This window comes from Staurois parvus, unplaced genomic scaffold, assembly GCF_062004578.1.
Source record: "Staurois parvus isolate SC_StPar_1 unplaced genomic scaffold, SC_StPar_1.0 ptg000255l, whole genome shotgun sequence".
Classification (NCBI taxonomy): Eukaryota; Metazoa; Chordata; class Amphibia; order Anura; family Ranidae; genus Staurois; species Staurois parvus.
Genome location: NW_028318051.1, coordinates 776,759 through 794,779, shown reverse-complemented (window position 1 = coordinate 794,779; position 18,021 = coordinate 776,759). Strand labels below are relative to the sequence as shown.

General features: G+C 45.1%; 1 protein-coding gene across 1 annotated transcript in view; it reads right to left on the bottom strand.

Moving 5' to 3' along the window:
- The window catches only part of LOC149459510 (agouti-signaling protein-like), a 114,198-nt gene extending 96,663 nt beyond the window's left edge, over positions 1-17,535 (bottom strand). The window contains exon 1 of the mRNA XM_089680989.1: positions 17,148-17,535. The gene's annotated coding sequence lies outside the window, so the exon portion shown is untranslated. The remainder of the gene's footprint in view (positions 1-17,147) is intronic.
- Between the last annotated feature and the right edge of the window lie 486 nt (positions 17,536-18,021).

The window sequence follows — 18,021 nt, the reverse complement described above, 5'->3', positions numbered from 1 at the left end:
AGGATACTGCAGAAGATACAGAGGTGTGAACTCAGCAACATAACTTTTTAATCAGAGATAATAGGCCTAACTGATGTATGCCTAACTTTTTTTTAAACCTATGAGGATAGGAGGTTGTGGTGAATGTGAGTGATATAATGTGAGGTGGTTTAGGCATACACTGTCCTTACACTCATTTATTGTTTTCTTTCAAACATTGCAGTAACCTGCTGTGAACAAAAGTAGAAAATGCTGCTACAATAACAGATGGTAATTAATTAGTGAATGCTGCACTTTGAGCATTTAAAAAAGCCACCCCTCCAACCTCCATTGTACTAGTACCCCCTTTCCTCCCTAAAACAATAGTACCTGGCCACTCCCTACACAGAGCACCAGTACCCCCTCATCCTCCAGAGAACATCATTCCCCCTTTCTCAACAGAGTACCAGTACCCCTCTTCAACAGAGTACCAATACCCCTCTTCTTTCCCCCACTTTACCAGTAGCCCTCTACTGTTCATCACTGATACCAAGTATTTACTCCCACTGACCCTGGGCATTTTTATCTCCCAACAGCCATTTTTTCCTCCTGTTGACCACAGACACCAGCCACCTTTTCCTCCTGCTGACCAGCAATATAAAGGGTACTGTGACCCATAATTCTGACCTCTGCACTCTATATATTGTGTTGTACATAACAAAGTGCTTATCTCTATACAGTACATACTCCTAGTCAGTGTTTGTCCCAGCAGTTGCTGGTTGCTAAGTTCCCTAAGGTAGGCTCAAACAAAGTGTTAGCTCCCTTTTTATATTTTGTTTTATTTTTTAAGATGATCCTTTAGATTTATGTGTGTCTGTGAAACTCTCACTTGTGCTGTAGCAGTTATGGACTATTGTGTGGGTACAAGGATTGCAGCATACTGTATATGTGGAGTGTGTATTGTGAGTAGGCTCAGACTATATTCTACTGCGTATGTTCCTGTTGACCATACCCAGTATCAAGCACAATTTATGAATTTTTTGCTGCTTCCTTCTTTCAAGGTTGTCCTTCTTTCTCAGCTTCTGATGTTGATTGTTGTATTTTAGGGTGAAAGCTAAATATTAGGTATTAGAGATGAGCGAATTATTCAAAAATTCGGTTCGGCTGATTCGCCGAATTCGCCGATTAAATTCGCTTCGTGCCGAATATATTCGCTGCGAATTTAACTTATAAAAAGGGTGTTTCTAGGCTTCAGAGAGCCTTTATATTAGTGCAGAACACTGTACCTTTAATTTAAATGCCCTTGGAGTCTGCTGGGGAAGAGAAATAATACTGTCAGTCAGTATGACATGCAGATGAGTGCCGTCCATCTTAGAATCACCGCACACTTCACTCATTTGGGCAGTCACGGGGCCAAAACCAGAGTGTGGAGCCAGTGTGGCGGTGGAGGCAGCAGCAATGGGAGGCCATACAGCACCCTATGACAAAATGGAACCCACCAGCAGTGTGAGGAGACCTGAAAGTGGCACATGGCAGAGTGTGGCGATGGAGACAGCAGCAATGGGAGGCCGTACAGGGACCCATGACACACTCTGGACCTGGCAGCAGCATGAGGAGGCGGTACAGGGGCCCATGACAGATTACGGGCCTGGCAGCAGCATGAGGAGTCGGTACGGGGGCCCATGGCAGATTACAGGCCTGGCAGCAGCATGAGGAGGCGGTACAGGGGCCCATGGCAGAGTGGCGGAGCGTAAGCAGCTAAAATTGAAGGCCATACAGAGGCCTATGTTGAAAAGTCCCCCCAGCAGCAGCGTGGGGAGACGACTATCAAGAGTCCAATGGCAGAGTGGCGGAGCAGAAGCAGCTTCAATTGAAGGCCATACACAGGCCTAGGTTAAAAAGCGGAAGCCGTCAGCAGCGTGAGCAGACGACAGAGACACATGGCGCAGGGTGGCGGTGGATGCAGCAGTATTCGGAAGCCAAACACAGGCCTCGGTTAAAAAGCGGAAGCCGTCAGCAGCGTGAGCAGACGACAGAGGCACATGGCGCAGGGTGGCGGTGGAGGCAGCAGCAATGGAAGGCCATACAGCACCCTATCACAAAATGGAACCCACCAACAGTGTAAGGAGACCTGAAAGTGGCACATGGCGCAGGGTGGCGGTGGAGGCAGCAGTATTCGGAAGACATACACAGGACTAGTTTAAAAAGCGGAAGCCGTCAGCAGCGTGAGCAGACGACAGAGGCACATGGCGCAGGGTGGCGGTGGAGGCAGCAGTATTCGGAAGCCATACACAGGCCTAGGTTAAAAAGCGGAAGCCGTCAGCAGCGTGAGCAGAGGACAGAGACACATGGCGCAGGGTGGCGGTGAATGCAGCAGTATTCGGAAGCCAAACACAGGCCTCGGTTAAAAAGCGGAAGCCGTCAGCAGCGTGAGCAGACGACAGAGGCACATGGCGCAGGGTGGCGGTGGAGGCAGCAGCAATGGAAGGCCATACAGCACCCTATCACAAAATGGAACCCACCAACAGTGTAAGGAGACCTGAAAGTGGCACATGGCAGAGTCTGGCGATGAAGTCAGCAGCAATGGGAGGCCGTACAGGGACCCATGACACACTCTGGACCTGGCAGCAGCAAGAGGAGGCGGTACAGGGGCCCATGGCAGAGTGGCGAAGCGTAAGCATAAGCAGCTTAAATTGAAGGCCATACAGAGGCCTATGTTAAAAAGTCCCCCCAGCAGCAGCGTGGGGAGACGACTATTAGTCGTCTCCCCACGCTGCTGCTGCGGGGACTTTTTAACATAGGCCTCTGTATGGCCTTCAATTTTAGCTGCTTACGCTCCGCCACTCTGCCATGGGCCCCTGTACCGCCTCCTCATGCTGCTGCCAGGCCCGTAATCTGCCATGGGCCCCCGTACCGACTCCTCATGCTGCTGCCAGGCCCGTAATCTGTCATGGGCCCCTGTACCGCCTCCTCATGCTGCTGCCAGGTCCAGAGTGTGTCATGGGTCCCTGTACGGCCTCCCATTGCTGCTGTCTCCATCGCCACACTCTGCCATGTGCCACTTTCAGGTCTCCTCACACTGCTGGTGGGTTCCATTTTGTCTTAGGGTGCTGTATGGCCTCCCATTGCTGCTGCCAGGCCCGTAATCTGCCATGGGCCCCCGTACCGACTCCTCATGCTGCTGCCAGGCCCGTAATCTGTCATGGGCCCCTGTACCGCCTCCTCATGCTGCTGCCAGGTCCAGAGTGTGTCATGGGTCCCTGTACGGCCTCCCATTGCTGCTGTCTCCATCACCACACTCTGCCATGTGCCACTTTCAGGTCTCCTCACACTGCTGGTGGGTTCCATTTTGTCATAGGGTGCTGTATGGCCTCCCATTGCTGCTGCCAGGCCCGTAATCTGCCATGGGCCCCCGTACCGACTCCTCATGCTGCTGCCAGGCCCGTAATCTGTCATGGGCCCCTGTACCGCCTCCTCATGCTGCTGCCAGGTCCAGAGTGTGTCATGGGTCCCTGTACGGCCTCCCATTGCTGCTGTCTCCATCGCCACACTCTGCCATGTGCCACTTTCAGGTCTCCTCACACTGCTGGTGGGTTCCATTTTGTCATAGGGTGCTGTATGGCCTCCCATTGCTGCTGCCAGGCCCGTAATCTGCCATGGGCCCCCGTACCGACTCCTCATGCTGCTGCCAGGCCCGTAATCTGTCATGGGCCCCTGTTCCGCCTCCTCATGCTGCTGCCTGGTCCAGAGTGTGTCATGGGTCCCTGTACGGCCTCCCATTGCTCCTGTCTCCATCACCACACTCTGCCATGTGCCACTTTCAGGTCTCCTCACACTGCTGGTGGGTTCCATTTTGTCATAGGGTGCTGTATGGCCTCCCATTGCTGCTGCCTCCACCGCCACACTGTGGCTCCACACTCTGGTTTTGGCCCCGTGACTGCCCAAATGAGTGAAGTGTGCGGTGATTCTAAGATCGACGGCACTCAACTGCATGTCATACTGACTGACAGTATTATTTCTCTTCCCCAGCAGACTCCAAGGGCATTTAAATTAAAGGTACAGTGTTCTGCACTAATATAAAGGCTCTCTGAAGCCTAGAAACACCCTTTTTACACGTTAAATTCGCAGCGAATATATTCGCCTCGAATCAAATTTATTCCGCGAATTCGGCGAATCAGCCGAATCGAATTTTTGAATAATTCGCTCATCTCTAATAATAATAATAATAATAATAATAAAATGGAGATAAATTGAACAGACAAATAAGCTACTTGATCGGAGCATGTAACTGAAGTCAGGTCACTGAACAGATGCAAAGACTTGACTTCTGGAAAGCCAATAAAAGGAGAGGTGGTGTGCAGTGATGGAAACAGCTGTGAATGAATCTGAACAAACCAGGGGTGAAGCTGCCAAAACTCTTCTCAACTCCTCACTCAGATGAATGGGCAAGGCCTTGAAATATGGAAGTGAAGGTACATTCATCCAGGCATTCCCTGTTTTGTTTTACTTTCATTTCTAGTTATATTTGCCTTTGGGTATTTGTGGAGCTTGCAAGGACAAGAAGATAGCCTAAAGTGGAACTATGAGTAAAATAAAAATTGGCATATATGATACACATGCATTTTGTGTGCCTTTAGAAGCGATCACCACAGGTAATCCCTGGCTGAGTGAAGAGCCACAGATAGCTGCGGCCACTGTCGACCTGTCATTGAAGTGTACATGGCTCAGTGGCCGCAGCTAGCCACTCAGAGGTGGCTGAAACAGCTGTAGGAATCAGTATATTCCTGCCATTTTCATTTGCACGGCACTATTTGCAAATGTGCAAATGTAGCCTTACCCTTAGCAATCTTTGTTTTTCTTTGTCTCCCATGTAACATATGGACATGTGTGCTTTGTTATGATTCACTTTTTGGCCACAAATTTCATTTGGATTTGGATGCATATGAATCTCTGAACGGACAGTATAATAAATGTCAATGAATCTGAAAAAAAAGTTATAACAAAATTGACAAATGTGACCTGAACTAAACTGACAAGTGCCACTTAAGGCTATACTAGGTCCCCTTATGTAGCAAATGCTTGGAGGGTAGACTAGGACAGAGCTGGTCCCAGCTTTAGACATCTAATGGAAAATGAAAAAGTCCTGAAAGTTGCACATCTCTGCAAAACAACGTAAGAAGGTGTATGAAAGCTTCAGCCCAGGCTCCAACCAGGCCACACTCCCAACACATTTCACTCCACTCACAGAAGATCATGAGGATCCCCATGACTAAGCTCTGTGGGTAGAGCGAAATGCATTGGGGCATGGCCTGGTTGGAGCTCAGGCTGAGGCTGTCATACACCTTTTTACTGAGATGTGCAACTTCCAGGACTTCTCCTTTTTCCATTAAAATTAACAAATGCATTTGTTTCGTTTGTTTCATTTGGATTATTATTTTTATTATTATACAGTATTTATGTAGCGCCAAAGGGTATGCTCAGCGCTGTACAGTAGCAAGGGGGACAGAACATGAGACAAGACAGTAACAATACAATACACGAGGGGTTCAAGGGCCCTGCTATTTTGAGCTTACAATCTAGGAGGGAGGGGAAGGTGGTACAGGAGGAAATGGCTGTGGGGGATGGAGTGGTGGGAGGAGTGGAGGAGGTTAGTTGTTAGGTGAGGTCAGGTGTTAGGTGAGGTTGGGATAGGCTTCCCTGAAGAGGAGGGTTTTCAGGGTGCGCCTGAAGGTGAGGAGGGTAGGTGACAGTCTGATGGATTGGGGTAGGGAGTTCCAGAGGATGGGGGAAGTCCTAGAGAAGTCCTGCAATCGGGTGTGGGAGGAGGAGACCAGGGAGCTAGAGAGCAGGAGGTCCTGTGAGGAGCAGAGGGCACGGGTAGTGTAGTATTTGGGTATCAGGTCAGTTATGTAGTTTGGGGCGGCATTGTGAATGGCTTTGTAGGTCAGAGTTAGCAGTTTGAATTTGATGCGTTGGGCAATCGGGAGCCAATGAAGGGATTGGCAGAGGGGGGAGGCAGATGTGGAGCGGTTGGTGAGGTGGATGAGTCTACCCACTGAGTTTAGGATCGACTGGAGTGGGGATAGCGTTCGTTTGGGTAGGCCAGTGGGAAGGGAGTTGCAATAGTCCAGGCTTGAGATGATGAGGGAGTGTACGAGTTGTTTGGTGGTGTCTGGGGTGAGGAATGTGCATATCTTGGAGATGTTGGGGAGGTGGAGCCTGCAAGATCTAGATAGCAGTTGGATGTGGGGTCGGAAGGAGAGGTGGGAGTCCAGGGTGACACCCAGGACTTTTGCGTGTGGGGTAGGAGAGATGGTGGCGTTGTTAGTAGTGATGGAGAGGATGGGGGGGGCACGGGGTGGGGGGAAGACCAGGAGCTCGGTTTTGGATAGGTTAAGTTTGAGGAAATGGAGCGACATCCAGTCTGATATGTCGTTTAGGAGGTGGGCGATGCGGGCAGAGAGTGAGGGGGTGAGGTGGGGGGTGGAGAGGTAAATTTGGGTGACGTCACATGATGCGATAGTAGTTCGGGGCCATGGGGAAATCAATTCAATTTTTAAATTTGTTCAATAATTTGCATTTGGATAATGAATAAATCCAAATGTTGTTCCTTTCGTTAATTCGCATGCACATGACGTCAGTCAATATTGTCCAATCAGCTCATGTCATTTCTCTTGGTGGATTGGACTAGCTTCCAGTTCAAATTCAATTCAAATCCATCCAATTCAATAATATATAAAATATATAAATATATAGCAATACCCTGAGAGTCAGACATGTGGAGTATGCAGAATGGCCTCATCTCCGCTCTAGCCTCTGTGACCAAGCACCAGTGGGCGGGGCAAAATGTACCAAAGGTGTGGCTAGAGCGGAGCTGAGACCATTCCACATACTTCACATGTCTGAGTCCCAGGGCTGGTCTTGAGCGGCATCCACTCTTTCACCTTCACTTAAGACACTGGAATCTCTTCAGGACGCTGCTCCCTTCATTTCCTTTCACCAGCGGGGTGACTCTTCTTCCTTATTTCCAGCTTCTGAGCGGTGCCATCAAGTCTTACTTATGATATATATATAGCAATCTTTCAGAAAAACTGCTAAATTTTTTTAATCCTCCTGGACCAACAATATATGAAACAAATGCTGAAGATACGAAAGGAATCATAATAAATGGGATTGAACGAAATTCATCAGTGAACAAATGCATCCGTAATAACATGAAAATGTCCAGCGTGCACATGTCTAGTAACATAGTTACATAGGGTGACTAAAACAAAACAAAAAAGTGTGTGCAATCTCCTAAAAGTGTCACATAAACAGTGCCTCCATAAATGTATAATCGTACATGTTCAATAAAAGCTTAAATATAAAAAGTGAAAAAATTGTGCTTGCAAATGAAATGAAATAAAAGTCCACAATAAATGTTCCAAACACAAAAATGTGTCTTCCAGTGCTCCCTTAGTGTTTCACACCAGCAGGTGTACCAGCATCTTGCCAGAAATCATTGATCTAAGGTATAATAGGGCAGCACAGTGGCTAAATGGTGCTCTTCCACCTGGAAGTACTAGGGTCATTGGTTCAAATCTGAACCATTACACCACCTGCAGAATGCATGTTCTCCCTGTGCCTGCATGGGTTTTCCTCCCACACTCCCAAGACATTCTGGTAGGTTAATTGGATCCTATCTAAATTGCCCCTAGTATGTGTATGTATGAATGTGAGTTAGGGATCTTAGACTGTACACCCCTTGAGGGTTAGGGACTGATATGAATGTATGATATATACATGTAAAGTGCTGCATAAATTGATGGTGCTATATAAGTACCTGAAATAATAATCTGTACCACCTGAATCAGTGGATGTCAATGCAACCAGAATGGATGTCACTACAACAGCTCCCACAGCCTGCTCAGTACTCACAAAAGTGATCACTGGTAACCTCAGAGAGCATCAATAGCAAAGGCACAACTACTTTGTGTAATACCTCTAAAATGACTAGGCTTTATTGTACAAAAAAGGTACTCACAATGATAAAAGGATAGATCAAGCAGGGGCGTATTTACCACAATGCAAACAAGGCACTTGCCTAGGGCAGCATTTTTCAGGGGGGCAGCACAAGAAGGGATGAAAGAAAAGACACGTGCACCATGGGAACCAGGTGGGATTAGAGAGAGGCTGCGGGCTGCTTGATAGTGTATGTAGAGCCTGGCTCTAGCTCCCGGGGATGTCCGGAGCTGTGAATTTGAGTGTCTCTCTATCTCCTGGGGAAGGTGCGGGGTAATGGAAGGCTCTCCTGACGAGTGTAGAGCAGGGATGTTGTTGGTCAATGGCAGGCTCTCTCCATGGGAAGGGGGAGGTTGTGTTGGTCGGTGTCCATGGGGGCAGACAATTTTTGTGTTGCCTAGGGTAGAACAAAACCTAAATACACCACTGAGACCAAGCATGCATCACTGCACACTTGGCAGATGGCGGACATGAAGATGTCACAGGCCAGGCCCCACCCAATGCATTTCTTCACAAAGAGGATGTCGACAGGATCTTCTGAGATTTTGTGAGAGATCTTGCACCTATTTTTGATTTGTTTTGGATTTATATCTTGTACTCTGACTGGTTGAGTGCTGTATTTCTTTTACAAAGAGCTTTATTGAATAGTAAGCAAAAAATAAACAGACATTCAGAGCATAAATTCAAGGACCAACAATTATGGATCATATTAAATGACGAGGAACTTGTTCAAGGCATGCATCAATAAAGGCATAAGCTGAAGAGTTAACATAGAAGCCTTGTAGGAATAGGTGGAGGAAGGGGTTATAAGGGAATGATTAACAAACCTTTGTGGGTCAATGATAATGTAAACTCCAGAGAGAGTTTTAGCTACATCAACATTATAGAAAACATGAGAGGCCCAAGAAGAGGCCTGTCCAAAAAATTGTTCATGCTCATAACCTAGAGAAAGTATTGCGGATGTAGCGCAGAAAACAACAAGCACAATCTGTGAAATATATTTAAGGACAAATTAAACAGCAGGAAAGGAAAAGACATACAATAGAGAGACACGGACATCACAAACAACAACGACAACACAAAAAAAAAAAAAAAAAGGAAAGGGGGGGAAGTTGGGGCTCCAAGGGGATCACGGCAAAATCCAACCTCATATCGACAGGAGAGATTGGTCGAATCTCGAGGGTTGAGCTACATCCAACCAGGGGCGCCATATCTGCAAAAATTTTGTATGGGTATCTAACAATATGGCCGTCAATTTTTCATTAACCATGATGAAATTCATCCGGTTTTTGACAGCCTCAAAACTAAGGACAGGAGTCTTCCAAGCCCTTGCAATTGTCAATTTAGTTGCCATAAATAAGTGTGATGCCAGCTGCCGTTCAGAACGGAGAAGACCCTCCAATGGTTTAAATAGAAGTGCTTCATACGGATTACACTTGATGTCTGTGTGAAGGATAGTGCGGAGAAGGGTGTACACCCTAATCCATAATCTACTTACTTTAGGGCAAGTCCACCATATGTGGGCCATGGTGCCCAATTGTTGGCAACCCCGAAAACAGACTGGGGAATATGTAGGGATAAAACTAGCTAGGCGAGCAGGCGTATAATACCATCGGTATAGAATTTTGTAGGCATTCTCAAGGATAATGACATTCCTAGAACATTTAGAGATTGCTTGGGTCATGTTCTGCCAGTCCTGTTGATCCAGGGTCCCCCCTAATTCAGACTGCCAACGCTGATGATAAGAACGAACCGGAGGGGTTCTATAAGATATAATGGAAGAATAAATCAAAGAGATCAAACCCGGGGCATGAGGTCTATGTCTGCACTGGCTTTCAAAGGGTTGGATATACAGGGCAGGGATCCGGCTGTGCGGCGGTCCGTCCGCGGCGGTGATCCGCTCCGGCCGCGGATTTAGGAAACACCGCGGCTTCACACGCCGCGGTAGGCCTCAGATCGCCCTGCACCCCAGATGCTCAGAAAGAGGGCAGAATACCTGCACACCCCTCTTCGGGTGTCAGATGAGGTCCAGGCAAGCGGGGAGCAGCCGTGAGTGGCCACTGCACCCTGGATGGCAGCGGATGGAAGGTCAGAGTACCGGAGCTCAGGGAGAAACGTCCGCACCCGGCTCCATCTTGGACACGCCCCCCGGTTCAGTGCTGTATTTCATTGATACACTCATCTCACCAAGCGCAACATTTTTTATGTTTATACATATTGTAACTAGAAATTCTAACAAAGTGGTATTAAATCCCAAAATAAAACTGTATTATATTGCAGTTTACTAATTCGTAGATGTGGTTGCTGCATTAATTTTCTCTTTTTAGGCTTTTTTAGGTTAATTTTCATCTGTTGATCTTGCCAATAAGCCTGATATACTGTGTGTATTTATCTATCTATCTATCTTCTATTATCTATCTATCTATCTATCTATCTATCTATCTATCTATCTATCTATCTATCTCTATATGCATATACACTTACTACTGCGTGAAGTACCTCCATGCTATATATATATAGGCATTAAAGTCAAACCAGGACTTTTAATTTTTCAGGTATAAAAAGGGATGCTAGCATGGCGGTAATACACGCAGTAGTAAGTGGCAAGTAAGTGTGTACTTTTACACACATGTCGCGGGCCAGTCCAGGGATGATTAATCAAGATAGCAGATAACAGTGTTAGTGTGTATGGAACAGCGTGTGATGCAGGGACGGACTGACAACTCATTGGGCCCCCGGGAGATAGGGGATCATGGGGCCCCTGTGTCCTTGCCCAAACTCAAAAAAGCCTATGAAAAAGGTACCAGGGGCATGTCATGGGGCCCCCTACTGACCCTGGGCCCTCGGGCAGTGCCCGAGTTTCCAAATGGTCAGTCTGCCCCTGGGTGTGATGATGAAGTTTCTTGTGAATGAAGACGTAAAACCCACAGATATCTACAGAAGGCATCACGATGCAGTGATGAGAGGATCAGCTACAGTAAGACATTTGAATAGTGTAAACATTTCAAAGATGGCTGTATGTCCATCAGTGACAATCCTGGCCGTGGTGGCTCACAGCCCACAGAAGTCATTCCTGTGAACGTTTAGTGCGTGGAACGCCTGATCCTGAATAATTGATGCATAACCTGTCGTTATATTGTCCAAGAGATTAATCTTTCTGTGGTCAGCACTTCAGCACTGATGATGAAGTGAAGCAGCCTGTCCTAGGATGGTTCAGGTGTACTGACAAATCTTTCTATGCTGAAGCTTTCCAGGCATTAGTTAAATACTGGGATACGTGGATAAATGTAGCAGGGGAGTATGCAGAGAAAAATAAATGCAGTTTCCATTCCCTGAAATTCATTCTTTTGTTATATAAACTCAAAAGTCCCGATTTGACATGAATTATCCATATACTCTATATATATATATATATATACAGTATATTCAACTTCCTTTAAAAGACCTAACCGTCCAGCAAAAGCTTCAGTTAGAGGATTGAAACAAACCATTTAACACTGACAGGGGTGACAGCATTTATTCATTTATGTACAACATAATTTATTACTTACATATGTAAAGCCTGCTTGAATCTACCCGTCCACCGTACACTACCCTCTTTACAAGTTGACAATTCTGCTGTCCAAGGGTGGCTATGTTTCTCCTCCATAGAAAGGTGAGTGTAGACATGAAGTCTGTTACTGGCTGGATCACCAGGTGTAAATAAAGGAAAGAAAGCTTAAAAAATGCAACCACCATGTCTAAGAAGTGGTAGGCTGCAGTATATTAAAATTTTGTTTTTTTGGGGGGTTAGATATGCTTTAAACAATAGTGAGGCATTACACATCTAAATATTCTACCATCCAGGATACATGTATTCTGAATGTAGATCCTATAATTCGTAAAATGGGTCATAGACAGTGTGTCTTTCAGAACCACAGACATACAGTTGCAAGAAAAAGTATGTGAACCCCTTGGGATTACGTGGAGTTTTGCATGAATTGGGCATAAAATGTGCTCTGAACGTCATCTAAGTCACAAGAATAGAAGAACACAGTCTGCTAAACATAATACTACACAAACATTAGATGTTGCCATGGTTTAATTGCACATAACATGTAAACATTCACAGTGCAGGGAGGAAAAAGTATGTGAGGCCCTAGCTTAATGACTGCTCCCAGAGCTAATTGGAGCCAGGAGTGAGCCAACCTTGACTCCAATCAGTGTGATGATATTGGATGTGTTGCTGACAGCTGTCCTGCCCTTAAAAAACACACACCTGTTTTGGGTTTACTGGTTTCAACAAGCACTGGCTAATGTGAACCATGCCTCGCAGAAAAGAGCTCTCAGAAGACCTACAATCAAGAATTGTTGACTTGCATGAAGCTGGAAAGGGTTACAAAAGTATCTCCAAAAGCCTTGATGTTCATGTGTCCACAGTAAGACAGACTATCTACAAATGGAGAAAGTTTAGCACTGTTGCTACTCTCCCTAGGCGTGGTCATCCTGAAAAAATGACTGCAAGAGCACAGCGCAGAATGCTGCATGAGGTAAAGAAGAATCCCAGAGTGTCAGCTAAAGACCTACAGAAATCTCTGGCACATGCTAACATTTTTGTTGACACATCTACAATAAGGAAAACATTAAACAAGAATAGAGTACATGGGAGGACACCACGGAGGAAGCTATTGCTGTCCAAAAAGAATATTGCAGCACGTTTGAAGTTTGCAAAAGAGCACCTGGATGTTTCACAGCACTACTGGCAAAATATACGGTGGACAGATGAAACCAAGATTGAGTTGTTTGGGAAGAACACACAACACTATGTGTGGAGAAAAAAAGGCACAGCACACCAACATCAAAACTTCATCCCCACTGTAAAACATGGCGGAGGGAGCATCATGGTTTGGGGCTGCTTTGCTGCCTCAGGGCCTGGACGGATTGTTGTCATTGATGGGAAAATGAATTCCAGAGTTTATCAAGACATTTTGCAGGAAAACGTACGACCATCTGTCCGCCAACTGAAGCTCCGCAGAGGATGGGTGATGCAACAGGACAATGACCCAAAGCATACAAGTAATTCAACAAAACAATGGCTGCAACAGCACAGAATACACCTTCTGGAGTGGCCCAGTCAGAGTCCTGACCTCAACCCGATTGAAATGCTGTGGCATGACCTTAAGAGAGCGATTCACACCAGACATCCCAAGAATATTGCTACACTGAAACAGTTTTGTGAAGAGGATTGGTCCAAAATTACTCCAGATCATTGTGCAGGTCTGATCTGCAACTACAGGAAACGTTTGGTTGAGGTTATTGCTGCCAAAGGAGGGTCAACCAGTTATTAAGTCCAAAGGTTCACATACTTTTTCCTCCCTGCACTGTGAATGTTTACATGTTTTGTGCAATTAAACCATGGCAACATCTAATGTTTATGTAGTATTATGTTCAGCAGACTGTGTTCTTCTATTGTTGTGACCTAGATGACATTCAGAGCACATTTTATGCCCAATTCATGCAAAACTCCACGTAATCCCAAGGGGTTCACATACTTTTTCTTGCAACTGTATGCATGGCTGAGGAGTTTTGTAGTAGGATGGGCAGAGCCTGACAGGGAACACTTAGAGACTAGTTCCCCATCAGGTCCACCTTGCCCGTCACTGACAGCACTGACAGATAACTGCTATTGGTCTGAATAGGAGCTATGGAATCCGCCCACTGCCACCTGCTGTCAATCACAAGAAAGGCGGACCTAATGGAGAGCTAGCCTCTCCGCGATCTCTGTCAGACCCTGCCAACTGTCAATGTTTGGCCCCATCATTGGTTGCTAGCTACCAATGAAGTAAAAAAAAATTGATAAAGTTAAATATACAACGCCCCCTGATATTCCTGATTTACCAATTCATTTCTTGTTGCATGTTCCCTCCATTCTGATCAGCCACTACAGAAAGAGTGTCTTACTGCACCTTTTAAATGCAGCTCAGCATCTGATTTCTGTATGTTGGAAACCACCTTGGATTCCTGGCAGGGAGGACATGGTGAAGCTGATGTCTTGGATTATGGATGGTAAGTAATGGATGGCACAATGCCATGACAAATATCATACATTTTGTTGCATTTAGGCCACATGGATTTTCTATAGCTCTGGGCTCCCTGAGACATGATTATTTTGGGCCCCATTTATTCTTCTCCCTTTCTCTGCAGGCACCATCTGATTTCTATGTGTATAGTTTAGATGAGCTCCTTTCAATCGTTGTTACCGTGCAACCTAACATTGTACCTGCAACCATACTATTTTTTTTCTGGATATGATCGACGTTCTAATATACTGTGATATTTTGTTCTGCTCATCTTTTTTAATTCACCTTTCCATTTTTTTGTTTGTTTGTATTCAGGCCCTATTAGGGTGCACCTCCAACTACCTTTTGCTCCATACTATGCTCATGGGGCACCATTCAGGCGCTGACTTTATTTGATTTGTTATTGTTGCCAACGCTCCATTTTTGCCATGTTGGCTGCACCCTGTCATGTTGTTCTGTTAATCTGCCTGTTTTTGTATGACAAAACCTTTCTAAAATAAAGATTACAAAAAAAAGAAAAATATATCACACCTCCCACTCAAAAAAAAAAAAAAAATGGTCTGTTTGTATGCCAACTTTTAGTTGGTCTAAATGTCCTCCAGGTTTGTTATTTGTGAACTGTAGGCAATTCTTTTTGAATTTGCCACAGCCCTTAACAACACGTTAGGGGAGATTTACTAAAACTGGTGCATTCAGAATCTGATGCAGCTGTGCATGGTAGCCAATCAGCTTTTAACTTCGACTTGTTCAGTTAAGCTTTGACAATAAAACCTGAAAGCTGATTGGTTTCAATGCAGAACTTCACCAGATTTTGTGTGCATCAGTTTTAGTAAAATCTCCCCTCCCCAGGGGCGGACTGACCATTTGGAAACTCGGGCACTGCCCGAGGGCCCGGGGTCAGTAGGGGCCCTATGAGATGCCCCTGGTACATTTTTCATAGGCTTTTTTGAGTTTGGGAAAGGAAACAGGGGCCCCATGATCCCCTATCTCCCGGGGGCCCCATGAGTTGTCAGTCCGCCCCTGCCCCTCCCCCATTGCAAAAGTGGCACAAATAAAAACTACTGTACATCAATTTGTGATATGTGTGGGAACTGTCGCAATTGCAATGCAAGAGCCTTTACCATTAAACTTTTCTACATGCCTGTGTTCCCTTCTTGCATGCTATGGTTTGACCCTCTTGCCATGTCAGTAATGTGTCCCTGCACCGTTGAAGGGAAGCATTAACGACATATACAAAGGAGATACACAGGCATCTGACACATACAGTTGTGTCCAAAATTATTCAACCCCCACTGAAATTGAGTGTTTTGGCCAGTTTGACATTGCTTTTGATCATTCAGTCATCTTGCTTACATTTACATTAAAGAGGCACTTGTAGGTCAGACAAATATAACATAACAGTTATAATGAAATAACCACAAATGTCTTTTCTGTGCTCACAGCATTATCAGTTTTATTCAACCCCCAAGTGACATTCAATCTTAGTACTTAGTACAGCATCCTTTTACAGTTATAACAGCTTTTAAACGTGAAGCATAGCTTGACACAAGTGTCTTGCAGCGATCTACGGGTATCTTCGCCCATTCTTCATGGGCAAAGGCCTCCAGTTCAGTCACATTCTTAGGCTTGCGCACTGCAACTGCTTTCTTTAAGTCCCACCAGAGGTTCTCAATCGGATTTAAGTCTGGTGACTGCGATGGCCACTCCAAAATGTTCCAGCCTTTCCTCTGCAACCATGCTCTAGTGGACTTGGAGGTATGCTTGGGATCATTGTCCTGTTGAAAGGTCCAACGTCTCCCAAGCCTCAGGTGTGTGACGGACTGCATCACGTTTCCATCCAATATCTCCTGGTACTGAAGAGAATTCATGGTACCTTGCACACGCTGAAGCTTCCCTGTACCTGCAGAAGCAAAACAGCCCCAAAGCATGATTGACCCTCCACCATGCTTCACAGTAGGCAAGGTGTTCTTTTCATCATAGGCCTTGTTCTTCCTCCTCCAAACATAGCGTTGATCCATGGGCCCAAACAGTTCTAATTTTGTTTCATCAGTCCACAGAACACTATCCCACAACTTTTGTGGTTTGTCCACATGGCTTTTGGCATACTGCAGTCGACTCTTCTTATTCTTTGGAGACAGCAAGGGGGTACGCCTGGGAGTTCTGGCACGGAGGCCTTCATTACGCAGTGTGCGTCTTATTGTCTGGGCTGAAACTTCTGTACCCACATCTGACAAATCTTTTCTCAGTTCCTCAGCAGTCACACGGGGACTTCTCTCCACTCTACGCTTCAGGTAGCGCACAGCAGTCGAAGTCAGCATCTTCTTTCTGCCACGACCAGGTAGCGTTTCAACAGTGCCCTTTGCCTTGAATTTGCGAATGATGCTTCCTAAGGTGTCTCTTGGTATGTTTAACATCTTTGCAATCTTCTTATAGCCATTGCCCTTCCTGTGAAGAGAAATCACCTCTTCTCTTGTCTTCCTGGACCATTCTCTTGCCTTCACCATGTTTGTAACCACACCAGTAAATGTCTAGAAGGAGCTGAGTATCACAGTCATTTTAAAGCTGCCTAATTGGTGCTTATTATGCTTGATTGCTGCTCGGTGACATCCACAGGTGTTTTCAATACCTGATGGAAAGCACCTGTATGAACCTCTGTTCTTCAGAGTGGTAGTCTTTAAGGGGTTGAATAATTGTGGCAATGAAGAAACCACATAAGAACCATTTACTACTGTATTACATAAACAATTGATGTCATTTTAGTTGCATTTGGGTAGTTACAACGTCCTTGTAGGATTTGATTCTGAATACAATTCCAAATGTACACTATAGTCCCTAAACCCCTTTACAGCATTGGGGGTTGAATAATTTTGGACACAACTGTAGCCAGGAAAAGCACTCTACTACTTGCTGGTTCAGCGAAACTGCTTCTAGATCTCCTCTCTGCTAACAGGACAGAAGCAATGATCCTAATTTGTTATCCCATGAACAAGCTAGGGTGACACTGGAAGTTAATTTCCAATATAGGCAGATATACAAATTCAATAACAATGTATCAGTCAGCTTTCGCCTTGAGTATAAATAACTCAAGTCGTAGTATAATAAAATAAAAAATAAAATAGCTCTACTTACTTCACTTAATCATGAATAAATCTGTATAGCTCAAATATTCAGCTGAGAAGGTTCCTCTTATGATAATCCATCCAGCTCCTTTACTTTTAGACGTGTTAAATGACATGTTTATCCATTAGGTGAAAATGCATGTTATAATTCCACTGACCTCAAGTTCAGTGATGCTGAAAAGAAGTTCAAGTGTAATGCACTGCCAAAGCCCCAGCCTGTGCCAAAATAACAGGTTGGCGGCTGTGTGAAAAAAAGCTGCTCTAAGTTCAAGCCATAATGGTGGTGACATCACTCAATTCCTCAATTTCACTTTCAACGCGTTTTTACATAAGTCTGAATCTGCCTATTATTCTCAGGGAATACTGTGGATGCACACACGGTCCCATATATCACATTCAGCTTCTTTCTTGGAACAATTATCTCTGGTAGCTGGAATAAAAAAATCAGATTTGTTAAAACAACTTTAGTGTTTTTTCTTCTAAAAACAAAAAAATATAGATTAATTTCCATGATCAAGCATCCTTAGTCAACCATGAACAGTTCTGTCTCACAACCAACCTCCACAGGAACAATAGTGTCAAGTTCAATCCACTTAAATTCATTGCCCAACATTTTCCGTACTAAACTGCCACCATACCAGTCATGCATTAAATGTTCAATCCCTCAAAAAGCTCCCTGTAGTCTTTAGGCAGTGGATGCTTGTCTTTCCTGGTCAAGATCCTTGAGAGATATAGGTGGACCCATTGAAATGTGTCGGAAGTGATGCTGATGAATTGATTGACATCACCCACTGAGTAATTTAAACTTGTTCACCACCGTTTCATTTTGTCACCGGTAAGTGTATTTCACTCAAATTTTTGGGGGAATCGCTGCCTCTTTTTTA